We start from the raw sequence: 27,461 nt of genomic DNA on the forward strand, positions 1-27,461 counted from the left end.
ATTGCCCCACTGTGATCCCGGCTAGTAAGCCTATAACCCCTTCTAAAGCTGCCTTCCACAACTCCATCTTCACCAATGTGGTGTGGCAAAGCTATGTTAAGTCTAATCCTGCCCCTGACGTTGGTAGATATAGAGGAACCAAGAGAGGCACTACAAGAGTAAAGAAGAACATCTTCTAAAGAGACTCTAAAGTAATGTCATGTTGTTTTTCTGTCTTACCATTTTTTTCTTACAGTAACCAGTTTCAAGAATTGTGCCTAGCAGGATTGTGCTAAGTTGTTCCAGTTTAAAGTTTAGCACTGTAACCACTAAGCTTGTGCCTGACTATTAAGTCAAGAGACCCCTAGCCTGTGGGAGATTCATTAAGGACTGTACCCGGCTGAGTTGTGGTTAAGGCCGTAAAGACTGCTGATCCTTACACGTCTGCTTTATGTATATACCAGCAGCTTCATAAGAACTCTTATGATAAATGTTGCACTTATCGGATGAATGCATCTGAAACATGTTGGAGTGTTGATAAGTGTATAGTAAATATGTATATGGTTCTGTACACAGAAAGATATCTGTGTACATAAATAGTAAGTAAAGGTTGTTCATAGGAAAATAGTTTAATGTCTATGTACATAAAAAGTAAGTAAGAGCTGTACACAGAAAATATCGACGTACTGCACGTGTACACTCAACACTAAAAACCTAACTAATTCTTGTACATATAAATGTATAGAATGCTAAAGGTGTTTAGTAGGTAACTTAATAGGGGACACCTTGGCTCCTCCGAGGGTAGTATTCTTGCTGTCGCCCATCGCTAACGCCTGTCTCAATTAAAAATAGTAGGGAGAATTCCCCTTAAACTAGTACTTGTACACATAGTATCCTAGATTACTCACTTAAATGTACTACCTCAAAACTTCTCTAGTACATACATCAAAATAAATATCTCACTTAAAGAAAAACACTTAAGGAATTGTAGCATATTGATACCCAATTCCTGCCACTGTTAGGTACACTTCTTCTTTTCTTTATTCATTGCATGTGTGAGATGCTCTGCCTGGCCAGTAGGTGCTCTTGCAAATACAAAAATAAACACGTAATTCTAAGAAAAACCTAATAGGTTGTTTTGAAAGTGCTCTAGGGATAAGTAGCACGTAGCCGATAGACCCTAGCAGCTACCCTTACTGTGACCTAGCTTCCGGCTAGCCAGTATACCTTTCGTGTACTAACTAACAGGTAAGTTATTGTTGGCAAATAGAATGTGTGAGATAATACAAATGCCTAGTCAGCTTGAAGCTAACTGTATAGAGAGCTGTACTAATGTCTAGTTAGCCTTATGTAGAGAAGTATGTGCTAATGTTCAGTTTAGCCTCATAAAAATGTATAGAGGGATAATAAAGTGTCTTAGGAGCTAGCAACTACATGTCAGATAGCTACCTAATTGTCTAGTAAGCTTCAAATGGATAATAAGTTTGATAAAGTTGTATAGGAAGCTAGAAGCTAAATGTCTAGAAAGCTTCTCTAAATCTCTAGATAGCTTCTTTAAATGTCTAGATAGCATTTAAATGTCTAGATAGATTTCTAATTATCTAATCCAGATACTAGGAAAGGTATCAAAAGAATGTAAATGTGTTTAATCTACTTAGGATGTATAGCAAAAGTACAGATCATCCTGTTATATAGCATCCTGTTCTAGTCCTAGTCCCTCTGTCTCAGGGGACAGACATCGAGGCTGACTTATCTTAAGCAAGGGGGTTTGTGGTGTCCCCGTACCGCATCTTATATGGTACCTATGTATGTGTGGGTCCCCATAGCCAGAGTCCCTAGGATGTAGGGATTCCGGTGATATAGTCTACCCCTTGTCGCCTCTATTCCAGCTCATAGACCAGTAATTTATGTAAATTATGTAATGTAAATACAGTGATATATATGTAAATAAATAGTTAGTTACCGGTTCCATAGCGTTGCAGGACCTGCGGGTAACATGACTAGGTAAACTCTATGGTATTAAGCTTAAGGATCTTTGGAGGCCCTGTAATGTAAGCAATCCCATTACTCTCTGTAATGGTGAGTGACGGATGTTCGGACCAATCAGATTCGCCACACCCCCTGCCCATATAAGGGATCTTCTCTCGCTTTTGCTCCTGTACTCCTGACGTGGAAAGACCTCTACAGCAACTAACGCAGTGAGTTAGGTCCGAGCCTTGCGGCAATGGCTGAGTAATCCAGAATATAGAGTGTATCAATTTCCAGACACTCTGCAGCATCACCGGACCTAATATAACCCCTAAATCCGGATGGATCTGCAAATATCTACCCTAAATTCAGAGACTGTCTAAATAGCAAGGTCCGCAACAACTGTCAGTCACTAAGTAATATAAGGACTGTTTGTACGAGACTGTTACTGTGCCTTGGATGTATCGCAAGCACTTAAGTAAAGTTGTTCAAGTTCAATCTCCTTGTGGACTTTCAGTCATTTCATGCACCTATCATTACTGGGAAGGGCGGCGATAGGCCGGAGCATAGCCTCAGCATAGCAGCCCTCAGCCTGGCGTCAAGAACTATAGGGTTAACATTAACCCCTCATATACCTATACTATACCACCACTACACTACCATACACCCCCCAAGGGCTACCACACTTGTTTTTGAGAATCACTTGTGGAACGTTCATCATTGACACTTAATCCAGCTTAACCTCTTTTAAAGCAAGTAAAGAATTAGAAAACTCAAAGACATAAAAGGTCATAAAGCTTAACCCCTTAGGGGCTCAGGGTTTTCATATTTTTGGCACTTTCGTTTTTTCCTCCTCACTTTCTAAAAATCATAATGCTTTCCGTTTTTCACCTATAGACCTACTGTATATGAGGACTTGTTTTTTGCCCCACCAATTTCACTTTCTAATGAAATCAATAATTTCACCTCAAAATCCACAGCGAAACCAAAAACAAATTATTTGTGGGACAAAATTGAAAACAAACCCCGCCATTTTGTCATTTTTAGCAGCTTCCGTTCCTACACAGAGCACTTTTTGATAAAAATGATCTTTATCTTTATTCTGTAGGTCCATACGATTAAAATAATCCCAACTTATATATATTTGATTTTGTTTTTCTTTTGTTAAAAAATTATAACTTTTTTTATGGGAAAAGGGGAGTGATTCAAACTTTTATTAGGGAAGGAGTTAAGTCACATTTATTAACTTTTTTTTTGCACCATTTTTTAGTCCCCACTGGAGACTATTACTATTTTACTATTTTACTGCGATGGTCTCGATCAGCATTAGACACGTGTACCTGTGGCTTATAGCTGCCAGGACCACCCTGCTATGTACGCCCTGTGTCCTTAAGAAATTAAAGGAGCCAAAAGTGTTAAAAAAAAAACTTACATAAGTTATATATAAGCTCACCATGACTCACTCGTACTGTTGTGAGAGTGAGCAGCGAGAGAGGTGTGTTGTCCTCCAGCCAACCAGGGACACTCAAACATGCCACACTGAAGCTGTCAGCTCTCTGAGTTGAGGAGAAGGGAAAGTGAAGTGTAATTTATGGTAGATGATAGTTTTTATCTGTGTGATAAGATCTCCTGGACTTCCTGCCTGGAGATAAACAAGGTATGGGCTCAGCAAAGATTGCACTTCACATTGCAAAGTTATATAACTTTATCATGTGCAGCTATATATAGGTAATTTCATTTGGCTGGAGTTATCCTTTAAAATCAAAAGGGATGATACATTAGAATAAAGGGATTGCAGCTACTAGATCTATTATGTATACTTGGAAGATAACCAAATAAACTTTTTAAACATTTCCTGTAGATGTAGTTCCCTAAGGTTTGGACAACTCACTTTTCTTTGCAATGTCTACAGCATCATCTCGGACAATGATCGATTGGTCTTCTTTGGGCAATAACTTCAGGAGAGTAGAAGAGTTGTTCAACCTGTCTCTTCTATGAATAGGTTTGCAGTCTACTGTATTTTGCTTGTGTTATCATTAATGTATCAAGGAAACCTGACAAGACATAATGTGCTGTGACCTGAGGCTCTGGCCAGATTAAGGTCAGGTAGGTATGAACATAAAAAAGGGTGTTCCACCAACCACTTATACTCCAAAAACATCATCAATAGATCTTTTACAGATTCTTGCATATGTCACAAAGGTTTCTCTTAAGGTAGACTATTTGTATAATTGAAGATACACTGGACCTCAGAACTTCCATTTTTAAGTACATAAAATGTATCTTGAACAAGGAAATCCTTTTCAATTAAGACTAAATGTAATAGATTCATGTAAAAGAGGATCTTATCAACATCAAAGGTCTGAAACGTCTCTGTAACTGTACGTTCACCTTTCGTATGGTTGATATAACTGTAGACTTTAACTATAATGTTAGGTGATAGCTCTTCCTTCAGTAATTTTGTAGGTGGTGACTGAACTGAGTCACAGTGAAGCCATTTTGGGTCTGTCTGGAAGTTTTTATCATTGTATTTTTGACAGTATGTAAATAAAGGAGTCTTTGGGATTTTTTTCTGTAGATAAGTAGACATCGTCAACTTAAAGGGGTACTCTGCTGCCCCAGCGTTCTGAACATTTTTTTTTGAACGATTGGAGCAGGTGGAGGGGGGGGGGCATGACCTCACAGCCACACCCCTTGTGATGTCACACAACACCCCCTCAATGCAAATCTATGGGATGAGGGGTGGTGGCCGCCATGCCCCACTTTCATAGACTTGCATATAGGGGGGGGGGGGGTGACGTGACATCACAAGGTGGCATTGCCGTGATGTCTCGACCCCTGCTGCCCAAACCCAGCATTCTAAATGAGCGACAGGGGCTGCACAGAGATTGTGGGGCTCCCAGCTGTGGGACCCGTGATGAGACATCTTATCCCCTATCCTTTGCATAGGGGATAAGATGTCTAGGGGCTGAGTATTCCTTGTATGACACTTTCATCTGTGTATTTCTGTTAAACCAGTGTTATTACATCTTTAATCATATACAATGCATCATTAGATTGTTACATATGTACCTCACCCAAGCACCAACGCCACCTCCGTCCCTCCTTCATTTCCTTGAACATAGGGCTATTAGTCACTAAGTAACATGGTTTTTCTGGTCAATAAGGAGGCATGAGGGCCACACCAATCAGCTTGGAGACGGCACTCATGCCTCCTAGAGGTAGGATATTAAAATTAGTTTGAAAACTTGTGTCTGTGATAGAGTTTTTTTTACCCTTATCTAGCTTTTTGTCCCCTGTTTATCCTATTGCTATTCTGACCTCCTGTGTCTTAACTTTGGGACTGTTTGCTGACCTTGCTTCTGCCAACTGATTTTGTACTGCACTGCTCTATATGGTTCACCCCATATTCAGCTCTCTTGGTTCTGACCCTTTATCTTGTTCCCTGGTTAACCCCTTCTTTGTTGTATTGGTACTGTTTTGCCTGATGCTGACCCAAACTGCCTGATACTTCTGACTCACCTACACTAAGTCCAGCGTATGGACCATTTAAGGTGGATTCAAATACGTAGGGAAAGGGGGTTGGGACTAGATCAGGGTCTGCACTTATCCCTACCCCGTACATGACATCCATGCACCAAGCTGTGAATGAAACTCATATAACTGTCTGGGGTGCCGCAGCTGAGATCGCGGAGGTCCCCAACGGCGACCTCAGACATCTTATCCCCTAGCCTTTGAATAGGTAATAAGATTTCTAGGGGCAGAGTACCCCTTTAACGAAAGACCTCACAATATGGGTTTGAATCCAGCCAAATCTCTATGGAATTTACTTACAGAACTAGATTCGGAACTATCCAGAGATGATTTGCGTCCTCGGGATGGTTATTGTGGTTTTATATAAAAGTCCTGCCACCGACAAACTCTATCTCGTAAATAATCTTCTCTCTCTGGACCATTCAATGACTTTACTGTCACGATGCCGGCTGGCAGGAGGTGGATCCTCTGTGCCAGAGAGGGATTGGCGTGGACCGTGCTAGTGGACCGGTTCTAAGTCACTACTGGTGTTCACCAGAGCCCGCCGCAAAGCGGGATGGACTTGCTGCGGCGGTAGTGACCAGGTCGTATCCACTAGCAACGGCTCAACCTCTCTGACTGCTGAAGATAGGCGCGGTACAAGGGAGTAGACAGAAGCAAGGTCGGACGTAGCAGAAGGTCGGGGCAGGCAGCAAGGATCGTAGTCAGGGGCAACGGCAGGAGGTCTGGAACACAGGCTAGGAACACACAAGGGAACGCTTTCACTGGCACAATGGCAACAAGATCCGGCGAGGGAGTGCAGGGGAAGTGAGGTATACATAGGGAGTGCACAGGTGAACACACTGATTAGAACCACTGCGCCAATCAGCGGCGCAGTGGCCCTTTAAATCGCAGAGACCCGGCGCGCGCCCTAGGGAGCGGGGCCGCGCGCGCCGGGACAGGACCGACGGAGAGCGAGTCAGGTACGGGAGCCGGGGTGCGCATCGCGAGCGGGCGCCACCCGCATCGCGAATCGCATCCCGGCTGGAGGCGGTATCGCAGCGCACCCGGTCAGTGGATCTGACCGGGGCGCTGCGGGAGCGAGAGTGTAGCGAGCGCTCCGGGGAGGAGCGGGGACCCGGAGCGCTCGGCGTAACAGTACCTCCCCCCTTGGGTCTCCCCCTCTTCTTGGAGCCTGAGAACCTGAGGACCAGACTTTTATCTAGGATATTGTCCTCAGGTTCCCAGGATCTCTCTTCAGGACCACAGCCCTCCCAGTCAACCAAAAAGAAGGTTTTTCCTCTGACCTTTTTGGAGGCCAGTATCTCCTTTACAGGAAAGATGTCTGAAGAACCGGAGACAGGAGTGGGAGAGATAAGTTTAGGAGAGAAACGGTTGATGATGAGTGGTTTAAGAAGAGAAACGTGAAAGGCATTAGGAATACGAAGAGAAGGAGGGAGAAGAAGTTTATAAGAGACAGGATTAATCTGGCACAAAATTTTGAAAGGACCAAGATAGCGTGGTCCCAATTTGTAGCTGGGAACACGGAAGAGGACATATTTAGCGGAGAGCCATACCTTGTCTCCGGGAGAAAAAATGGGGGGAGCTCTTCTTTTCTTATCAGCAAACTTCTTCATGCGTGATGAAGCCTGTAAGAGAGAATTTTGGGTCTCTTTCCATATGGTGGAAAGATCACGAGTTATTTCATCCACAGCGGGCAAACCAGAGGGCAAGGGAGTAGGGAGGGGGGGAAGAGGGTGACGGCCGTACACCACGAAAAATGGGGATTTGGAAGAAGATTCAGAAACTCTGAAGTTATACGAGAATTCGGCCCATGGTAGAAGATCTGCCCAGTCATCCTGGCGGGAGGAAACAAAATGCCGTAAATAATCACCCAGGACCTGGTTAATTCTTTCTACTTGCCCATTGGATTGAGGATGATAAGCAGAAGAAAAGTTTAATTTAATCTTGAGTTGTTTACAGAGAGCCCTCCAGAATTTTGACACGAATTGGACGCCTCTATCCGAGACGATCTGCGTGGGCAACCCGTGAAGACGAAAAATGTGTACAAAAAATTGTTTTGCCAACTGAGGCGCAGAAGGAAGACCAGGAAGAGGGATGAAATGTGCCATCTTGGAGAATCGATCAACGACCACCCAAACAACAGTGTTGCCACGGGATGAGGGTAAGTCTGTAATAAAGTCCATACCAATCAGAGACCAAGGTTGTTCGGGAACAGGCAGAGGATGAAGAAGACCAGCGGGCTTCTGGCGAGGAGTCTTATCCCGGGCACAGACAGTGCAGGCCCGCACAAAATCAACAACATCCGTCTCCAGAGTCGGCCACCAATAGAAACGAGAGATGAGTTGCATGGATTTCTTGATGCCCGCATGGCCTGCGAGATGGGAGGAGTGACCCCATTTGAGGATTCCGAGGCGTTGGCGTGGAGTGACGAAGGTCTTCCCTGGAGGAGTTTGCCTGATGGAGGCTGGAGAAGTGGAGATCAGGCAGTCAGGAGGAATGATGTGTTGCGGAGAGAGCTCTACTTCCGAGGCATCCGAGGAACGAGAGAGAGCATCGGCCCTGATGTTCTTATCGGCAGGCCGAAAGTGAATTTCAAAATTAAATCGGGCAAAGAACAGAGACCACCTGGCCTGGCGAGGATTCAGCCGTTGGGCAGACTGGAGATAGGAGAGATTTTTGTGATCGGTGTAAATAATAACTGGAAATCTTGATCCCTCCAGCAGATGCCTCCATTCCTCAAGTGCTAATTTAATGGCTAGTAGCTCTCGATCCCCGATGGAGTAGTTCCTCTCCGCCGGAGAGAAGGTCCTAGAAAAAAAACCACAAGTAACAGCATGCCCGGAAGAATTTTTTTGTAGAAGGACCGCTCCCGCTCCTACTGAGGAGGCATCTACCTCCAATAGGAAGGGTTTAGATGGGTCAGGTCTGGAGAGCACGGGAGCAGAAGAAAAGGCAGACTTGAGCTGTTTAAAGGCGTCTTCCGCTTGAGGAGGCCATGACTTAGGATTGGCATTCTTTTTGGTTAAAGCCACGATAGGAGCCACAATGGTGGAAAAATGTGGAATAAATTGTCTGTAATAATTGGCGAACCCCAAAAAACGTTGGATAGCACGGAGTCCGGAGGGGCGTGGCCAATCTAAGACGGCAGAGAGTTTGTCTGGATCCATTTGTAGTCCCTGGCCAGAGACCAAGTATCCTAGGAAAGGAAGAGATTGACATTCAAACAGACATTTCTCCATCTTGGCATAAAGTTGATTGTCACGAAGTCTCTGAAGAACCATGCGGACATGCTGGCGGTGTTCTTCTAGGTTGGCAGAAAAAATCAGGATATCGTCCAGATACACAACAACACAGGAATATAAGAGATCACGAAAAATTTCATTAACAAAGTCTTGGAAGACGGCAGGGGCGTTGCACAGGCCAAAGGGCATGACCAGATACTCAAAGTGTCCATCTCTAGTGTTAAATGCCGTTTTCCATTCATCCCCCTCTCTGATGCGGATGAGATTATAAGCACCTCTTAAGTCCAGTTTGGTAAAGATGTGGGCACCTTGGAGGCGATCAAAGAGTTCAGAGATAAGAGGTAGAGGGTAGCGGTTCTTTACCGTGATTTTGTTAAGACCGCGGTAGTCAATGCAAGGGCGTAGAGAGCCATCTTTTTTGGACACAAAGAAAAATCCGGCTCCGGCAGGAGAGGAGGATTTGCGGATAAAGCCCTTTTTTAAATTTTCCTGGATGTACTCAGACATAGCAAGAGTCTCTGGGGCGGACAGAGGATAAATTCTGCCCCGGGGTGGAGTAGTGCCCGGGAGGAGGTCAATAGGACAGTCATAAGGCCTGTGAGGAGGAAGAGTCTCAGCTTGTTTTTTGCAAAACACATCAGCAAAGTCCATATAGGCCTTAGGGAGACCGGTTACAGGGGGAACCACAGGATCACGGCAGGGAGTACTGGTAACCGGTTTAAGGCAGTCCTTGAAACAAGAGGTACCCCAACTCTTGATCTCCCCTGTGGACCAATCCAGGGTTGGGGAATGGTGTTGAAGCCAGGGTAGTCCAAGGAGAATTTCGGAAGTGCAATTGGAGAGGACCAAAAACTCAATTTTTTCGTGATGAGGTCCGATGCACATTAGGAGGGGTTCCGTGCGGTAACGCACGGCACAGTCCAATCTTTCATTGTTAACGCAATTGATGTAGAGAGGTCTGGCGAGACTGGTCACTGGGATGTTGAACCTGTTGATGAGAGAGGCCAAAATAAAGTTTCCTGCAGATCCGGAATCCAAGAAGGCCTTAGTGGAGAAGGAGAAGGTAGAGGCAGATATCTGCACAGGCACAGTAAGACGTGGAGAAGCAGAGTTGACATCAAGGACTGTTTCACCTTTATGCAGAGTCAGCGTACGTCTTTCCAGGCGGGGAGGACGGATAGGACAATCCTTCAGGAAGTGTTCGGTACCGGCACAGTACAGGCAGAGATTCTCCATGCGGCGTCGTGTCCTCTCTTGAGGTGTCAGGCGAGACCGGTCAACTTGCATAGCCTCCACGGCGGGAGGCACAGGAACGGATTGCAGAGGACCAGAGGAGAGAGGAGCCGGGGAGAAAAAACGCCTCGTGCGAACAAAGTCCATATCCTGGCGGAGCTCCTGACGCCTTTCGGAAAAACGCATGTCAATGCGAGTGGCTAGATGAATGAGTTCATGTAGGTTAGCAGGAATTTCTCGTGCGGCCAGAACATCTTTAATGTTGCTGGATAGGCCTTTTTTAAAGGTCGCGCAGAGGGCCTCATTATTCCAGGAAAGTTCTGAAGCAAGAGTACGGAATTGCACGGCGTACTCGCCAACGGAAGAATTACCCTGGACCAGGTTCAGCAGGGCAGTCTCAGCAGAAGAGGCTCGGGCAGGTTCCTCAAAGACACTTCGAATTTCCGAGAAGAAAGAGTGTACAGAGGCAGTGACGGGGTCATTGCGGTCCCAGAGCGGTGTGGCCCATGACAGAGCTTTTCCAGACAGAAGGCTGACTACGAAAGCCACCTTAGACCTTTCAGTAGGAAACTGGTCCGACATCATCTCCAAGTGCAGGGAACATTGTGAAAGAAAGCCACGGCAAAACTTAGAGTCCCCATAAAATTTATCCGGCAAGGATAGTCGTAGGCCTGAGGCGGCCACTCGCTGCGGAGGAGGTGCAGGAGCTGGCGGAGAAGATGATTGCTGAAGCTGAGGTAGTAGCTGCTGTAGCATCACGGTCAGTTGAGACAGCTGGTGGCCTTGTTGCGCTATCTGTTGTGACTGCTGGGCGACCACCGTGGTGAGGTCGGCGACAACTGGCAGAGGAACTTCAGCGGGATCCATGGCCGGATCTACTGTCACGATGCCGGCTGGCAGGAGGTGGATCCTCTGTGCCAGAGAGGGATTGGCGTGGACCGTGCTAGTGGACCGGTTCTAAGTCACTACTGGTGTTCACCAGAGCCCGCCGCAAAGCGGGATGGACTTGCTGCGGCGGTAGTGACCAGGTCGTATCCACTAGCAACGGCTCAACCTCTCTGACTGCTGAAGATAGGCGCGGTACAAGGGAGTAGACAGAAGCAAGGTCGGACGTAGCAGAAGGTCGGGGCAGGCAGCAAGGATCGTAGTCAGGGGCAACGGCAGGAGGTCTGGAACACAGGCTAGGAACACACAAGGGAACGCTTTCACTGGCACAATGGCAACAAGATCCGGCGAGGGAGTGCAGGGGAAGTGAGGTATACATAGGGAGTGCACAGGTGAACACACTGATTAGAACCACTGCGCCAATCAGCGGCGCAGTGGCCCTTTAAATCGCAGAGACCCGGCGCGCGCCCTAGGGAGCGGGGCCGCGCGCGCCGGGACAGGACCGACGGAGAGCGAGTCAGGTACGGGAGCCGGGGTGCGCATCGCGAGCGGGCGCCACCCGCATCGCGAATCGCATCCCGGCTGGAGGCGGTATCGCAGCGCACCCGGTCAGTGGATCTGACCGGGGCGCTGCGGGAGCGAGAGTGTAGCGAGCGCTCCGGGGAGGAGCGGGGACCCGGAGCGCTCGGCGTAACATTTACATTGGTCTGTGATGGTTTAAATCACTTTCTTTCTCAATCAAACGTCTACGCTCATCCAGGAATGGGATTGAATTTAGTTGTTCAGTGGAAATCAATATTTCCTTAGATTCCTCAATTGTCAAAGTTGAATGAAGAAAAACTCCCGATGCACTTGAAAAATACAGTATGATCCATAAATAGTATTGGTCCAAGTGACACTCTGTGAACGCCCCTTGAAATGCTATGGACCCTTAAGTGTTTTCCAAGAGTTGCACCATAACGCTCTACATGGAGTCATTTACTTGATTCTTTTAAAATTGCGAGTGTGTATCTTGAGTGCATATCTCCGAACTCCCAGTTTAGTATGTGACATTTATGTCCAAGTAGCTCACCGTATTATGCATCTCTTTAAAGGTCATGTGCACTCATTCCTACAATACAGCATGCACAGCTACATATAACCTCACACACTCTATTTCTTATGGCTTTCTTTATTTTCTATGGATCTGTTTGAACATAATTCGATATCAAAGACTAATAGATAAGTTCATGAATGAGACCTGTGGTCTTTGAAAATCCACAGAACATCTGGGAAGCTTATCTGCCTGGCTAGTGTAGTGTGTATTAATATATGTTTTAAAGTTTTATTTTTGTTTATTTTTATTTATAGTGGAGCAAACCACTATGTATGTGTACTGCCCGTTTCTGTGTTTTTGCATTTTCCTTCTTTATGTCCTGTTCAGACATTGCTTTTGTGTCTGAACAGTTTCTGTGCTAATTCTTCCTGGTTTGGGAAGAATTAACCCTGCAGCACTGGGAGGATATTTAACCTATTGGGGACAAAGGGCGTACCTGTATGCCCTTCGCCCACTACCTTTCTTTAATGCGGGGCAGCGCCTGGCACTGCTATTTACCCTTTAGCTGCGCTGTTCAAAGTTGATCACTGCATCTAAAGTGAAACTAAGCTACTGCTGGTTAGCTCAGGGGGCTGTTCGGGATCGCCGCTGCAAAATCGTGGCATCCCGAACAGCTTTAGGACACAAGGAGGGTCCCCTTACCTGCCTCTTGGTGTCCGATTGCCGAATGACTGCTCAGTGTCTGAGATCCAGGCAAGAGCAGTCAAGCGGCAGAATCATTGATCTATGTTATCCTATGGGATAACAAAGATCAATGTAAAAGATCAGTTAGTGCAGTATTATAGCCACTAGAGGGGGCTATAACAAAAAAAAAGTGAAAAATAATTTAAGAAAGCTCATTTAACCCCTTCCCTAATAAAAGTTTGAATCACCCCCCTTTTCCCATTTAAAAAAAACTGTGTAAATAAAAATAATAATAGTAAATAAGATATGAAGATCCCACACTCACCGTGTCCATCGCTAAATCAATTAAGGCACATGGAAAGGAAGGGGGTGGAGGAGGTAGACGGGGGCTCAGAGACAACGACCGGTGGTTTTGTGCTAATTAGCACTTCTTCTGGCCTCATTGATTTAGCGATGGACACGGTGAGTGCGGGATCTTCATATCTTATTTACTGTTATTGATTTTACTCTACCTCTTTCATCCATACACCACCCATACCATCCTACACAAATATTTGTTTGAGTTGCATCCACGCAGTTTCTCCATTTATATTATGTTAGTGTTACGCCGAGCGCTCCGGGTCCCCGCTCCTCCCCGGAGCGCTCGCTACACTCTCTCCGCTGCAGCGCTCCGGTCAGATCCACTGACCCGGGGCGCTGCGATTCTGCTTCCAGCCGGGATGCGATTCGCGATGCGGGTAGCGCCCGCTCGCGATGCGCACCCCGGCTCCCGTACCTGACTCGCTCTCCCTCGGTCCTGTCCCGGCGCGCGCGGCCCCGCTCCCTAGGGCGCGCGCGCGCCGGGTCTTTGCGATTTAAAGGGCCACTGCGCCGCTGATTGGCGCAGTGATTCCAATTAGTGTCTTCACCTGTGCACTTCCCTATATCACCTCACTTCCCCTGCACTTCCCTGCCGGATCTTGTTGCCATTGTGCCAGTGAAAGCGTTCCTTGTATGTTCCTAGCCTGTGTTCCAGACCTCCTGCCGTTGCCCCTGACTACGATCCTTGCTGCCTGCCCCGACCTTCTGCTACGTCCGACCTTGCTTCTGTCTACTCCCTTGTACCGCGCCTATCTTCAGCAGCCAGAGAGGTTGAGCCGTTGCTAGTGGATACGACCTGGTCACTACCGCCGCAGCAAGACCATCCCGCTTTGCGGCGGGCTCTGGTGAAAACCAGTAGTGACTTAGAACCGATCCACTAGCACGGTCCACGCCAATCCCTCTCTGGCACAGAGGATCCACTACCCGCCAGCCGGCATCGTGACAGTAGATCCGGCCATGGATCCCGCTGAAGTTCCTCTGCCAGTTGTCGCTGACCTCACCACGGTGGTCGCCCAGCAGTCACAACAGATAGCGCAACAAGGCCAACAGCTGTCTCAACTGACCGTTATGCTACAACAGTTACTACCACAGCTTCAGCAGTCATCTCCTCCGCCAGCTCCTGCACCTCCTCCGCAGCGAGTGGCCGCTCCTGGGCTACGCCTATCCTTGCCGGATAAATTTGATGGGGACTCTAAGTTTTGCCGTGGCTTTCTTTCCCAATGTTCCCTGCATCTGGAGATGATGTCGGACCTGTTTCCCACTGAAAGGTCTAAGGTGGCTTTCGTAGTCAGCCTTCTGTCCGGAAAAGCCCTGTCATGGGCCACACCGCTCTGGGACCGCAATGACCCCGTCACTGCCTCTGTACACTCCTTCTTCTCGGAAATCCGAAGTGTCTTTGAGGAACCTGCCCGAGCCTCTTCTGCTGAGACTGCCCTGTTGAACCTGGTCCAGGGTAATTCTTCCGTTGGCGAGTATGCCGTACTATTCCGTACTCTTGCTTCAGAATTGTCCTGGAATAATGAGGCCCTCTGCGCGACCTTTAAAAAAGGCCTATCCAGCAACATTAAAGATGTTCTGGCCGCACGAGAAATTCCTGCTAATCTACATGAACTTATTCACCTAGCCACTCGCATTGACATGCGTTTTTCCGAAAGGCGTCAGGAGCTCCGCCAAGATATGGACTCTGTTCGCACGAGGCGTTTCTTCTCCTCGGCTCCTCTCTCCTCTGGTCCCCTGCAATCTGTTCCTGTGCCTCCCGCCGTGGAGGCTATGCAGGTCGACCGGTCTCGCCTGACACCTCAAGAGAGGACACGACGCCGCATGGAGAACCTCTGCCTGTACTGTGCTAGTACCGAACACTTCCTGAGGGATTGTCCTATCCGTCCTCCCCGCCTGGAAAGACGTACGCTGACTCCGCACAAAGGTGAGACAGTCCTTGATGTCTACTCTGCTTCTCCACGTCTTACTGTGCCTGTGCGGATGTCTGCCTCTGCCTTCTCCTTCTCTACCGTGGCCTTCTTGGACTCTGGATCTGCAGGAAATTTTATTTTGGCCTCTCTCGTCAACAGGTTCAACATCCCAGTGACCAGTCTCGCCAGACCCCTTTACATCAATTGTGTAAACAATGAAAGATTGGACTGTACCATACGCTTCCGCACGGAGCCCCTTCTAATGAGCATCGGATCTCATCACGAGAGGATTGAACTTTTGGTCCTCCCCAATTGCACCTCGGGAATTCTCCTTGGACTTCCCTGGCTTCAACTTCATTCCCCAACCCTGGATTGGTCCACTGGGGAGATCAAGAGTTGGGGGCCCTCTTGTTCCAAGGACTGTCTAAGACCGGTTCCCAGTAACCCTTGCCGTGACTCTGTGGTTCCCTCAGTAACCGGTCTCCCTAAGGCCTATATGGACTTCGCGGATGTTTTCTGCAAAAAACAAGCTGAGACTCTACCTCCTCACAGGCCTTATGATTGCCCTATCGACCTCCTCCCGGGTACTACTCCACCCCGGGGCAGAATTTATCCTCTCTCTGCCCCAGAGACTCTTGCCATGTCTGAGTATGTCCAGGAAAATTTAAAAAAGGGCTTTATCCGTAAATCCTCCTCTCCTGCCGGAGCTGGATTTTTCTTTGTGTCCAAAAAAGATGGCTCCCTACGTCCTTGCATTGACTACCGCGGTCTTAATAAAATCACGGTTAAGAACCGCTACCCCCTACCCCTCATCTCTGAACTCTTTGATCGCCTCCAAGGTGCCCACATCTTTACTAAATTGGACTTAAGAGGCGCCTATAACCTCATCCGCATCAGAGAGGGGGATGAGTGAAAAACGGCGTTTAACACCAGAGATGGACACTTTGAGTATCTGGTCATGCCCTTTGGCCTGTGCAACGCCCCTGCTGTCTTCCAAGACTTTGTCAATGAAATTTTTCGTGATCTGCTATACTCCTGTGTTGTTGTATATCTGGACGATATCCTAATTTTCTCTGCCAATCTAGAAGAACACCGCCAGCATGTCCGTATGGTTCTTCAGAGACTTCGTGACAATCAACTCTATGCCAAAATTGAGAAATGTCTGTTTGAATGCCAATCTCTTCCTTTTCTAGGATATTTGGTCTCTGGCCAGGGACTACAAATGGATCCAGACAAACTCTCTGCCGTCTTAGATTGGCCACGCCCCTCCGGACTCCGTGCTATCCAACGCTTTTTGGGGTTCGCCAATTATTACAGGCAATTTATTCCACATTTTTCTACCGTTGTGGCTCCTATCGTGGCTTTAACCAAAAAAAATGCCGATCCCAAGTCGTGGCCTCCTCAAGCGGAAGACGCCTTTAAACGACTCAAGTCTGCCTTTTCTTCGGCTCCCGTGCTCTCCAGACCTGACCCTTCCAAACCCTTCCTATTGGAGGTTGATGCCTCCTCAGTGGGAGCTGGAGCTGTTCTTTTACAAAAAAATTCTTCCGGGCATGCTGTCACTTGTGGTTTTTTTTCTAGGACCTTCTCTCCGGCGGAGAGGAACTACTCCATCGGGGATCGAGAGCTTCTAGCCATTAAATTAGCACTTGAGGAATGGAGGCATCTGCTGGAGGGATCAAGATTTCCAGTTATTATTTACACCGACCACAAGAACCTCTCCTACCTCCAGTCTGCCCAACGGCTGAATCCTCGCCAGGCCCGGTGGTCTCTGTTCTTTGCCCGATTTAATTTTGAGATTCACTTTCGTCCTGCCGATAAGAACATTAGGGCCGATGCTCTCTCTCGTTCCTCGGATGCCTCAGAAGTTGAACTCTCTCCGCAACACATCATTCCACCTGACTGCCTGATCTCCACTTCTCCAGCCTCCATCAGGCAAACTCCTCCAGGAAAGACCTTTGTTTCTCCACGCCAACGCCTCGGAATCCTCAAATGGGGTCACTCCTCCCATCTCGCTGGTCATGTGGGCATCAAGAAATCTGTGCAACTCATCTCCCGCTTCTATTGGTGGCCGACTCTGGAGACGGATGTTGTGGACTTTGTGCGAGCCTGCACTATCTGTGCCCGGGATAAGACTCCTCGCCAGAAGCCCGCTGGTTTTCTTCATCCCCTGCCTGTCCCCGAACAGCCTTGGTCTCTGATTGGTATGGATTTTATTACTGATTTACCCCCTTCCCGTGGCAACACTGTTATTTGGGTGGTCGTTGATCGATTCTCCAAAATGGCACATTTCATCCCTCTTCCTGGTCTTCCTTCAGCGCCTCAGTTGGCTAAACAATTTTTTGTACACATTTTTCGTCTTCACGGATTGCCTACGCAGATCGTCTCGGATAGAGGCGTCCAATTCGTGTCTAAATTCTGGAGGGCTCTCTGTAAACAACTCAAGATTAAATTAAATTTTTCTTCTGCATATCATCCCCAGTCCAATGGACAAGTAGAAAGAATTAACCAAGTCTTGGGTGATTATTTGCGACATTTTGTTTCCTCCCGCCAGGATGACTGGGCAGATCTCCTTCCATGGGCCGAATTCTCGTATAACTTCAGAGTCTCTGAATCTTCCTCCAAATCCCCATTTTTCGTGGTGTACGGCCGTCACCCTCTTCCCCCCCTCCCTACCCCCTTGCCCTCTGGTCTGCCCGCTGTGGATGAAATTTCTCGTGACCTTTCCATTATATGGAGAGAGACCCAAAATTCTCTCCTACAGGCTTCATCACGCATGAAGAGGTTCGCGGATAAGAAAAGAAGAGCTCCTCCCGTTTTTTCCCCTGGAGACAAGGTATGGCTCTCCGCTAAATATGTCCGCTTCCGTGTCCCTAGCTACAAGTTGGGACCACGCTATCTTGGTCCTTTCAAAATTTTGTGTCAAATTAATCCTGTCTCTTACAAACTTCTTCTTCCTCCTTCTCTTCGTATCCCTAATGCCTTTCACGTCTCTCTTCTTAAACCACTCATCCTCAACCGTTTTTCTCCCAAATCTGTTCCTCCCACTCCTGTTTCCGGCTCCTCGGACATCTTCTCTGTCAAAGAGATCTTAGCCTCTAAAAAGGTCAGAGGGAAAACTTTTTTTCTAGTGGACTGGGAGGGTTGTGGTCCTGAAGAGAGATCCTGGGAACCTGAGAACAACATCCTAGATAAAAGTCTGCTCCTCAGGTTCTCAGGCCCTAAAAAGAGGGGGAGACCCAAGGGGGGGGGTACTGTTACGCCGAGCGCTCCGGGTCCCCGCTCCTCCCCGGAGCGCTCGCTACACTCTCTCTGCTGCAGCGCTCCGGTCAGATCCACTGACCCGGGGCGCTGCGATTCTGCTTCCAGCCAGGATGCGATTCGCGATGCGGGTAGCGCCCGCTCGCGATGCGCACCCCGGCTCCCGTACCTGACTCGCTCTCCCTCGGTCCTGTCCCGGCGCGCGCGGCCCCGCTCCCTAGGGCGCGCGCCGGGTCTTTGCGATTTAAAGGGCCACTGCGCCGCTGATTGGCGCAGTGATTCCAATTAGTGTCTTCACCTGTGCACTTCCCTATATCACCTCACTTCCCCTGCACTTCCCTGCCGGATCTTGTTGCCATTGTGCCAGTGAAAGCGTTCCTTGTATGTTCCTAGCCTGTGTTCCAGACCTCCTGCCGTTGCCCCTGACTACGATCCTTGCTGCCTGCCCCGACCTTCTGCTACGTCCGACCTTGCTTCTGTCTACTCCCTTGTACCGCGCCTATCTTCAGCAGCCAGAGAGGTTGAGCCGTTGCTAGTGGATACGACCTGGTCACTACCGCCGCAGCAAGACCATCCCGCTTTGCGGCGGGCTCTGGTGAAAACCAGTAGTGACTTAGAACCGATCCACTAGCACGGTCCACGCCAATCCCTCTCTGGCACAGAGGATCCACTACCCGCCAGCCGGCATCGTGACAGTTAGTGAACTGTGCCTCCTTTGTTCCTTCCTTACTTGAAAAAGAAAAATAAGCATATGTGGTATCACCGCTTGCGGAAATGTCCGAATTATAAATATATATTGTTAATTAAACCGCACGGTCAATGGCGTACACGCAAAAAAATCCAAAGTCCAAAATAGCGTATTTTTGGTCACTTTTTATATCATGAAAAAATGAATAAAAAAGTGATCAATAAGATCGTTCAATACAAAAATGGTACCGCTAAAAGCTTCAGATCAGGGGCGCAAAAATTAGCCCTCATACCGCCCCTTATGTGGAAAAATAAAAAAGTTACAGGGGGTCAGAAGATGACAATTTTAAACGTATACATTTTCCTGCATGTAGTTATGATTTTTTCCAGAAGTACAACAAAATCAAACCTACATAAGTAGGGTATCGTTTTAACCATATGGACCTACAGAATAAAGAGAAGGTGACATCTTTACCGAAAAATGTACTGCGTAGAAACGGAAGCCCCCAAAAGTTACAAAATTGCGTTTTTTCTTCAATTTTGTCGCACAAGGATTTATTTTTCTGTTTCGCCGTAGATTTTTGGGTAAAATGACTGATGTCATTACAAAGAAGATTTGGTGGTGCAAAAAATAAGCCATCATATGGATTTTTAGGTGCAAAATTTAAAGGGTTATGATTTTTAAAAGGTAAGGAGGAAAAACCGAAAGTGTAAAAACAGAAAAAACCCTCTTTCCCCAATGGGTTAAAGCCTCTTCAGGTGCTGTTTTCTGCTGCTTTTGGCATCATGCAACTTATCTTACTTTTTCTCTGTGCTCATATCCTGAGTTATCTCATAGTTATCTGTCTTGCTTGATATATAGATTTTAGCCTGCTTAGTTTTAGTACATTTCTTGGGTTTTAGTATTGTGATTTTTAGTGTTGTGCATTTGTTTTGTGTTGCCTTAGTCTGTATTCACACTGTGTTTTGTCAGTCCTTTTTTAACCTTGTTAGTTCCCGCTACTCCTAGGATAGAATTCCAAAACCTTGTGCTAATCCGTCTATCTAGGAGTGAGTGAGTCTTGTGTATGTACCCGTGTTTGCTTGTATTTATATCTCTATTAGTTAGATATTGAATTCTGTTTAGTTCCTGACTTGTCCCCGACATTTACAGTTCCGTTTGCTTTGTTGACTTCGACGCCCATGCACTATATCGCTGGAAGGGACCGGCTCCAAGTTGTCGATCCGTTATTTTGGGTGGCAGGGAAAGTAGTTTTAGGGACAGTTTAGGACTCACTTCTCCCTGCCCCCAGTTCATGACAGTATGGTAAAAAAAAATGATTAATAAATACAGTCTAATATGCCAGCCAAATAAAGCTTATATTAAATTGCCTGCAAAAACAATACAGTTTACAGAGCCTATTTCCCAATTTCGTACAATGCCAACTAAATACAGTGCTGCCATACGGTGCCCATGTGCTAAGAAAGAATGAGGATGTCCGACGCGGATTTGTGCAGATGTGGATAACTCTACATTTGCGTATAAACTATGGGGCAGATTTATGTAAACCTGTCCAGACAAAAAGTGGCTGAGTTGCCCATAGCAACCAACCAGATCTCTTCTTTCATTTTTGAAACGGCCTCTCAAAAATGAAAGAAGCAATCTGATTGGTTGCTATTGGCAAATCAGCAACTTTTACTCTGGACAGGTTTTGATAACTCTCCCCCTACATACCTGACTCTTAGACATTATTAAATGTAAACTATTGTTTATGTTGGTAAATAAAATGTAAATATAGACCATAGAGAAGCATTAGTATATACACATAGTACAAGCATATAACATTAATGGAGTATTCCAGGAAAAAACATTTTTTACATATCAACTGACTCCAGAAAGTTAAACAGATTTGTAAATTACTTCTATTAAAAAATCTTACTCCAATAATTATCAGCTGCTGTAGTTGAGTAGTTCTTTTCTGTCTGGCAACAGTGCTCTCTGCTGACATCTCTGCTTGTCTTGGGAACTGCACAGAGTAGAAGAGGTTTGCTATGGGGATTTGCTTCTACTCTGCATAGTTCCCGAGACACATGTCATCAGAGAGCACTTAGACAGAAAAGAGCAACTCAACTTCAGCAGATCATAAGTACTGAAAGGATTATGATTTTTTAATAGAAGTAATTTACAAATCTGTTTATAGGGGTTCTCCCTTGTTTATACTGTTTTTTGTTATTATGTTTGTGTGTTATGTGTGTATAGGTATGTGTTTTTTTTATGTATGTTGTGATTATGTATATATGTATTTTCTTACCTTTTGTGAAGATCCGGAAGCTGGCCCCTTTTTCTTCCAGCGGCTTGCTGTGTACCTAGGCCTCCGCCATGTTGTGTTCGGTACATGGGATGTCGGGGGGTGTGTTCTTGCTTCTGTCCTTCCTATCTTCTGACGTTCGAGGCGAATCTTTTCTTCCTGTTTCTTCCGTGGCTCAGCGACGAAACTGCGGCCTCTTCCGGCGCATGCGCAGGTAGTTTTTTTTTTTACCAATAAAGTTTTCTTTGTCTAATTTACAAACTGTCTGCGCATGCGCGAGTACGCAAGTGCTACCCTAACAGCGTAGCGTACGTTAGGTCTGCCCTAATAGCGTAGCTTCGCACAAGCGCCGACAGTTTGTCAATTAGACAAAAAAAACTTTATTGGTAAAAAAAACAAACAAACTACCTGCGCATTCGCCGGACGAGGCCGCAGATTCGTCGCTGAGCCACGGAAGAAACAGGAAGAAAATATTTGCCTCGGACGTCAGAAGATAGGAAGGACAGAAGCAAGAACACACCCCTCGACATCCCATGTACCGAACACAACATGGCGGAGGCCGAGGTTACACAGCAAGCCGCTGGAAGAAAAAGGGGCCAGCTTCCGGATCTTCACAAAAGGTAAGAAAATACATATATACATAATCACAACACACATAAAAAAACACATACTTATACACACATAACACACAAACATAATAACAAAAAACAGTATAAACAAGGGAGAACCCCTTTAACTCTCTGGAGCCAGTTGATATATAAAAAAAAGTTTTTTCCTGGATAACCCCTTTAAAAATGTCTCATAATACTGTCCTAAGAGATAAGTATTACATAACAGAAACTAAAATAGTTTTACTAACTTTAACCAAAAGAAGAAATAATAAAGATAAAAAGCAAGAGAAAAAGGGTGAAGAAAAAAAAAGGAGGGATAAAGCATAACCCTTTAAAGGGGTATTCCGTCAAAAGACATATTATCCCCTATCCAAAGGATAGGGGATAAGATGTCTGATCGCGGGGGGCCTTGCCGCTGGAGACCCCCCCCGATCTCCGTGCAGCACCCGCATTATATGCCGAGCTGCTGCTCCAGTCTGGGAAACCTCTGTGTTTCTGGGACTGGAAACGTCCCCTCCATTAACCCCTTAAGGACGGAGCGTTTTTCTGTTTTTGCACTTTCGTTTTTTCCTCCTTACATTTTAAAAATCATAACCCTTTTAATTTTGCACCTACAGACCCATATGATGGCTTGTTTTTTGTGCCACCAATTGTACTTTGTAATGACATCAGTCATTTTAACAAACAATCTACGGTGAAACAAAAAAAATATATATTTGTGGAACAAAATTGAAAAAAAAATGCCATTTTGTCAATTTTGGGGGCTTCCGTTTCCACGCAGTGCATTTTTTGGTAAAAATGACACCTTATCTTTATTCTGTAGGTCCATACGATAAAAATGATACCCTACGTATATAGGTTTGCTTGAGAAAATCATAACTACATGCACAAAAATTTATATGTAAAAAAAGTCTTCTTTTGACCCCTATATATGAAAAAACACAAAAAAACACAAAAAAAGAGGTGAGCTCCTAGTGTAGACAATCGTGGTAGTGTGCTTCAATGTGCGCAAAATTAGGAGGCTTACCGGAACGTGTTGTGCTAAGAGCACAACACCTCAGCAGGCATCAAAACTCACAGGATGAAATAGAGGTCAGCAGCCCTGGTTTCCTTTCCAGGTTCCTCTCGGTAACTGGATGGGTAGCAGAAAGTAATGGATATGATCCAGGAAAACAGGAATTACCATGTGGCCCACATAGAAGACTATAACATGCAGTACATTGATTGCATACACTGATCAATGCATTGCCATAGCATTGCATTGATCATTGTTTTCGGTGCTCGATTGCTCCAGCCTGGATTTCTGGCTTGAAGCGATCAATCACCGATCGGACACTGAGGAGGAAAGTAGGGACCCTCCTCGTGTGTTCTCAGCTGATCGGGACACCGCAATTTCACCGCGGTGGTCTCAATCAGCCCGATTGAGCTGCTGGGATGTATTTTTTCACATTTTCGACGCGGTGATCAACTTTGATCACCGTGATCGGTGATATCCAATATTAGACACGAGTCACAGCTGTTACTAGGTGCCGGGACCGACCCAATATAATGCAGGGTCAGCGCATTATATCACGGGAGCAGGTGCAGGGCATTCAGGTACGCCCTTCGTCCTTAAGAGATTAATGTCTATGGGAGGGGGCGTGATAGCCATTACACCCCCTCCCATAGACAAGATTGGAGGGGGCGTGTCTTGTAGCTAATTTGATAACCAAAAAAAACTCTCTGTTTAACAACTTCTGTCAATGATTACTGCCCCGGACTGGTAGACTGACCCGTTCAATAGCAGTCAGCTCCACTGATGAGGAGTCCCCGGCATAGGACTCCGCACAGTGTTGAGATAAAGCAGAAAAAACTCTAGAATTAAAAATAATATACATAAGATAAATGTTTTCTGATGCACGTTTTCAGCATTTTGATGCATTTCTAACACTTAATAAACAGCTCCATGCGTAATCTTATCTTATAACAGTTCTGCACAATGTCTAATAAAACTTGTATACAATTAATGAAAATTAAAGAGGTTATCCCAAGATTTAAACTTTTCACCTATCCACCTGATCAGTGGTGTCCGATGAGACCCTCCCCTATCATGGTAGCCCAATTCACTCTGGAAACAAAGAATCTAGTGATCAGTGGGGGTCCCCAGTGGTTGGACCAGTACCAATCAGAAATTTAGGATAATCCCATTAATTTTCGAAAGGAAGAAAGATTGTGATATTTACCAATATTCCATACAAAACACAGCCAATGAACATTTCACATGTAGTCACACTTCATCAGCATAGAACAGTGCAAAATGGCCGCTGGCTGTGTTTTATTCTATTCCTATCACTACTGTGTATGAGATGAAGAAGAAATCATCTGTAATCTTGATGGGTTCTACAATCTTTCTGTAATGTCTGTTTTAGTGTTTTTTTGTATTTTTCTGTCTTGGGGTCTGTTCAGACACTAGTTTTTATGTCTGAACAGTTTCTGTGTTATTCTTCCCAGGGTTGGAAGAGTTAATGCTCTCACTCTATTGCAACTCAGTTGTGGCTTTCAAACCCGAGCTCTGTTGGAGCTCTTGGCTGGTTATTAGTTTTACCTTTGCTATGTTTATTTGTCTGAGTTTTAACCATGGTTATATTCCTGTTATGATGGATTTTAGTCTGCTTGGTTTTAAGTACATTTGTCAGTTTTAAGGATTATGTATGTCCATTCTGCTTTAACTTTAATACTAAGTATTCCTGTTTAGAGTCCTGATTCGTATTTCTCCATGTTATGGAGTTTGGTTTTGTATTATTCCTGTTTGTTATCCTGATCCATATTCCTCCATGTTATGGAGTATGGCTTTGTAATATTCCTGTTTATTATCTTGATCTGTTCTCAGTCTACTGTTCCGTGTATTATATTTCTGTTTCCTTCTAGGCCAGTATCCTGATCACACGGTGGAGTGTGCCCGCTGGCTAGGAGTCTATTTGGATTTAGTATTGATGTCCCTCCATGTTTGGAATGGGGAGTCTGTTTTGTTCTTTGTTCTGTGTCCAGTTTGAACAGTGTTCTGTTTCCTGACCTGTTTAGTGTTTGACATTCATCTGTTTATCCCCTGCATCTCCTGGTTTCTGCTGTATACTCATTCCATATCTTGTCTTGTTCATTTATTCATATTTGCCGTTTATCCTGATTTTTGAACTGTATGTTAGTACGCTATTTCCTGCCCTGTTTGTATATTTATATCCTTCCTGGTTTATCTGGTTGTTGGTTATTCCTGTAAAATTTTTGATCTGTCCCCGACTATGTACAGTATTATTTGTGTACCTTTACACCCAATGCACTTTAGTGCAGGAAGTGACCGTGGTTGCCGATCCGCTGTTTATGCCGGATGGGCAAATAGGCAGGGAGAATGTTTCTAGGGACAGCTTAGGGCTCACTCTCCCTGTCCATGCCGTCATTCATGACACTTTCTCCCTTTGGGTTATTATTTTGGACTTTTAGGCTATGTTCACACAGACGATGTCCGCAGGGAAAATCTCCATGCGGACATTCCCCAGACAGCGAAAATGCTCCATCACATAAATGGCAATACATTTATGGAATTTGAATTTTCGGTGGAAGACTATTATTATTATTTTTTTTTTTTTATCAACTTTTCTTTAAAATTTTAATCCTTCCAGTACTTATTAGCTGCTGTATGCTCCAAAGAAAGATGTGTAAGTATTTTCAGTCTGATCATAGTGCTCTCTGTTGGCACCTCTATCCATGTCAGGAACTGTCCAGAGCAGGAGAAAATCCCCCATAGCAAACCTCTCCTGCTCTGGACAGTTCCTGACAAGGACAGAGGTGTCAGCAGAGAGCACTGTGGTCAGACCAAAAAGAAATTAAAAAATAAAAGAACTTCCTTTGAAGCATACATCAGCTAAGTACTGGAAGGGTTAAGATTTTTTACCCTGGGGACCAGGCCTATTTTGAATTTAAGGACAAGGCCAATTTTCATTTTTTACTTACATTTTTTCCTCCTCCTCTTCTAAAAATCATAACGCTTTCCATTTTGCACCTACAGACCCATATAAGGACTTGTTTTTGCGTCACCAATTGTACTTTGTAATGACATCAATTATTTTATAACAAAATCTGCGCCAAAACAAAAAAAAACTTATTTGTGGGGGGAAATTTAGAAAAATGCCATTTTGTAACTTTTTGGGTGCTTCTGTTTCTACGCAGTGCACTTTTCGGTAAAATTTACACCTCTTTATTCTGTAGGTCCATACGGTCACAAGGATACAAGTTTACAAATTTAAACATAAACACACATTATAACTACATGCACCAAAATTTGAATATTTAAAATAATCATCTTCTGACCCCTATAACTTTTTTATTTTCTGAATATGGGGCTCAATTTTTGCGCCGTGGTCTGTATTTTTTATTGGTATTTTTGTTTTGATGGGACTTTTTGATCACTTGATCTGGGTAAATGAAGTGATCAAAATTGCACAATTTTGGACTTTGTTTTTTTTTTTTTTTTACGTGTGCGCCATCGACCATGTGGTTTAGCTAGCCTTTTAGGTCAACTTCATCGGCGTCTAAAGGGTTAATGCCTGGCATTGGCCCGATCGGCAGTGCCTGGCATTAACCCTGGGTCCAGGCTGCTGATATCAGTCAGGACCCACAGGGTTTGAAGCGTGCTAAGCTTGTGAGAATGCTTCAAATCTTTGGTCTTTGGTCCTTAAGTACCAGGACGCAAGGGCGTACCTGCACACCCTTGGTCCCCAACAAGTTAAATAGAAGTCATTTACAAATCTGTTTAACATTCTGGCACCAGTTGATTGGAAAAAAAAAGTTTTCCACTGGAGTACCCCTTTAATTTGAAGATTTGTGGTCATTGCACACTTTGGGATTCAGCCATATGTGGCTCCCAAAGGACAGGAACTGCTTATGTTGTCTACGGGGATGCATAGGTCACACACAAAAATATTAGGATTATTTTGTAAGAATCTGTTTTTGTTTTCCTTCAACATATAAGTTTTATACACTTGATAAGGAAAATACTTATGCATTAATGAATGCCAAAAATACACTGTGCTGTATATTTCTTGGTATACAGCAGAATTAAACACTGTGTGAACCCACGTAATGGTATTATAATAATTGCTACTATTATATTATCAGTGTTAATCTTATAATAATAATTCAAACACAATGGCTATTATTATTATTATAATTAGAGATTAGCGAATTTTTGAAAAATTCAATTCTGCCGATTCTCTGAATTTCCCAAACAATTTGTTTCCTTCTGAATTTATTCACAGCGAATTGCTATTAAAAACGGCTATTTCTGGCCTACAGAGAGCCTCAATAGGGGTGTAGAACACTTTGCCTTGTCCTAGCATGCATAGGAAGTGTGCTGAGTTAGTGAAATAATACTGTTATTCAGTATGACATGCAGATTACAGGCATCGCTATTAGAATCACTGCTCCAGAGTGTCTGGATGTGGCAGCAGGGAGACCATATGGTGTCAAAATTGAAGAGAATAAAGAGATTTTTTAAAGTAATTTTTATTTAAATGAAATTGAATTTATTTACATTTTTTGAGCACCCATTCTGGTGAGCATGGAGCTGGTGGCCCACCATGAGGCAAGCTACCACCTGTTTCAGCCCGTGCCTCTCAGCATCCCCGGCCTCGCCGCCCCCCCCCCACCCCCCACTGTCTTACTCTTTCTGGCATTGCAAATGTTTCATTTAATCAGTTATGGTTCATTGTTATCGATCCAACCCTTTTCATTGGATCTTGTGGTAATTC

This window comes from Hyla sarda, chromosome 2 (assembly GCF_029499605.1).
Source record: "Hyla sarda isolate aHylSar1 chromosome 2, aHylSar1.hap1, whole genome shotgun sequence".
NCBI lineage: Eukaryota > Metazoa > Chordata > Amphibia > Anura > Hylidae > Hyla > Hyla sarda.